The sequence below is a fragment of the Arachis duranensis genome, chromosome 4, assembly GCF_000817695.3.
Source record: "Arachis duranensis cultivar V14167 chromosome 4, aradu.V14167.gnm2.J7QH, whole genome shotgun sequence".
In the NCBI taxonomy this organism is placed as follows: domain Eukaryota; kingdom Viridiplantae; phylum Streptophyta; class Magnoliopsida; order Fabales; family Fabaceae; genus Arachis; species Arachis duranensis.
In genome coordinates this window covers 90,675,585-90,678,414 of record NC_029775.3, presented here as the reverse complement: position 1 = coordinate 90,678,414, position 2,830 = coordinate 90,675,585, and the positions used below count along the sequence as shown (strand labels likewise).

Below are 2,830 nucleotides of genomic sequence, written 5' to 3'. Positions count from 1 at the left end.
AAAAATATAATTATATTAAAATATATATATATATATTTTTAGAATTATTACATTTTTTTTAATTTAATGGGAACAAGTGCCCTCGTTTCCATGCAACTGGGTCTGTCCCTATGAGCCAATCATACGAATATATTCTGGCCTATAAAATCAAGTTGGATCACTCTGATCGGGTCTTAACCTAAGTCCATCTAACCGTTATTTTATTCTATTTGAAGGACAAGTCAAGAATCTCGTCGCACTCTCGTAGATCCTGCACACGAAGAAGATCAAGTTCTTACCATGCGAAACAACTCCTATTAGGGGTGTTTAAAACCGATCTAAACTGAACAAAACCGACCAACCGAACCAAATAAACCGAAAATCGAACAAACCGAAAATCGAAAAAAACCGAAAAAATGGTATTTTGCTGTTTTTTAACGGTTCGGTTCGGTTTTCGGTTTTAATATTGAAAATCCTAATCGAACCGAACCAAACCGGTTACTTAAAAAAACCCTAAAAATCAAACCCCCCAACCCCCAACTTACCCAAGTAGTCGCCACTCCCACACTCAGCATTCAGCAACCCTAGTCCCCACTCCCCAACTCTCTCCACTCTCTATCTCCCCTTGAGTCCTCAACCACTCCACAGTCTCCACTCTCCGTCTCCCCTTGAGTCCTCAACCACCCCACAGTGCCAAAAACTCCTCCTCCCACCCTCCGTAGAGCCGTCGTCCTCCCCAAACGGCACCCTCTCGGTGGCCCTTCCTCGTCAGTCATCACGCTTCCCTCTTCTCGGTTCTCGGCGCAGTCCTTTCTCTTCTGACCTTCCTCATCGTGCTTCCCTCTCCTCGGCGGGGCTCTGTCTGATCTCTCCCTCCCTTCCTCGTCGTCCTCCACACCCCGCAGCCGCCGTCTCCTCCACGCACCAGGAGCTGCGTCGTCCTCTACGAACAGCATTCTTCGTTTCTTCCAGAACTTGAGAGGAGTCGCCAACATTTGATTTCATTCAATTCACCCTTCATAAACCCTAATTTTCAACCAGGTAACGTTCCTCCTAGTTTTCTTTCTTTTTCCCTTTCAGCATTCTCTTCTAATATCAAATCCTAGGGTTTATCACACAGAATTTTGACGATTTGATTCGTGTTGTGTTGAAGAAATAATGTAATTCGGCTTTCAATAATTTTTTCTGATAAAATAATTGTTCAATTGGTTGTTTATTATATGTCGATGCTAATTATGCGTGGGATTATGCCATATTTAATCACTGTATTTTGTGTAGATTGTATAACAAAAAATTTCATAGCTTTGATGGTTATGCACTTATGCCTGTGATTTTGGTAATTTGATAATTTGACCTGAGACATTAGTTCAAATAATTCAGTTAATCTTTCATTGTACTTTCTTTCTATTGTATTAATCTTATGAAATGTAACTTGGGGTTACTTTTGAGGCAAAAAAATTAAAAATTTCAGGAAGTCCTGTGTAATTTGTGAATCTGTGAATTGTATAATTATGTTTTTTTTTATTCTGGTTTTAGCTATGTTTGTCTTTGTTTGTGTCTCTCTTGGATTGTGAATTTGTGATGCTGTGACATGCCTTGTTTTGTTTGGCTAATTTTTTTTTTACCTTTTAAATAGTATTAGCTTCCTGATTTGATGAGGTTTGTTTATTCTAGTTTAGTTTTATAAGCTTGCTTGAATTTGCTTGAAATTTCTTCTGATTTCACTAATCATTGATTTCACTGTTGCTGGTTGTTGTTTTATTGCTGGTTCAGTGATTGTAAGTTCTTTTATCTGGTATAGTACAAGTCAGTCAATATTATGAGATACTGATTTTTATTTAATATTTCTGTGTTTTGCTGCTCCTGCTCCTGCAGTTCATCCTGAAAGTTGGAAACCTATGTGGTCTGTTTCAAGGTCAGATTGATTTTAGTTATGATATTTCATTATGTGATTTGTTTTCTAATCTATTCATTTAACTTTTGGATTGTGGTTATATGCTTTTACACAAGTAACCTGTATCTGAGAGTAGTTGTAGATGTTGGTTACTTTTTTATACAGCTTTCTAATGGTCTATATTGAACTTTTTAATTTACCAATGCAGCATACTCACAGGGCTTCTTTCATTCATGGTGAGTGCTTTCTTTCTATTCTAATTAAATTCTTATTCCTTTCATTTCCTATCTTATTTCTTTGTTTGGAAGATAGTTGTCTTGGCTCACAAAATCAGAATTATGGGATAAAAAATGCAAGTTATTGTTCCTTTATAGCTTTAGTAGCTTGCAGTTGGTACCTTGCCATGTATGAGATTTTCTTGCTGAGTGTTTTTATATCTGATAGACTTTATTCTTTCAGATGGACAACAGCCCAACCACCGTCAGTATAAAAACCACCTCCGCCGAGAAGCAGCGTTTAGCAAAATCTTCCCTTTCTTTCAATTGCAAGAAGTAGGTCTATTGCATCATCTTTTCCCAAGTCACCATAGAATTTAGCAAGGTCCCTACAATTTGTGTCCCATTTTTTTTAATTATTATATTTGAATTCCTTTTGTCTTAAATTTCATTGGATCAAAGACTTTGTTAGCTATTGTGTATTTGTATTTGTCGATTTCAATGTTATGACTTTGTGAAATAGTATGGTAATATTTTTTTTAAATTGACTGAAAAAACCGAACAAACCGAACCAAACCAAACCGATTTTAATTGGTTTGGTTTGGTTCGAATGGCTTAAATAAAAAAATCGAACCAAACCGAACCGCAGTTTAATAAAACGATTGGATCGGATGGCTTTTCTCTCAAAAACAGAACCAAACCGCACCGCAAACACCCCTAACTCCTATGACTAAGAAAAAAA

At 36.9% G+C, this 2,830-nt stretch overlaps 1 long non-coding RNA gene across 1 annotated transcript; it reads left to right on the top strand.

Moving 5' to 3' along the window:
- Positions 1–633: 633 nt before the first annotated feature.
- On the top strand, positions 634–2,483 carry LOC107484028 (uncharacterized). The gene is made up of 4 exons (XR_001591016.3): positions 634–1,020; positions 1,855–1,894; positions 2,082–2,109; positions 2,333–2,483. It is a non-coding gene; the product is annotated as an uncharacterized LOC107484028 (long non-coding RNA).
- Positions 2,484–2,830: the final 347 nt, after the last annotated feature.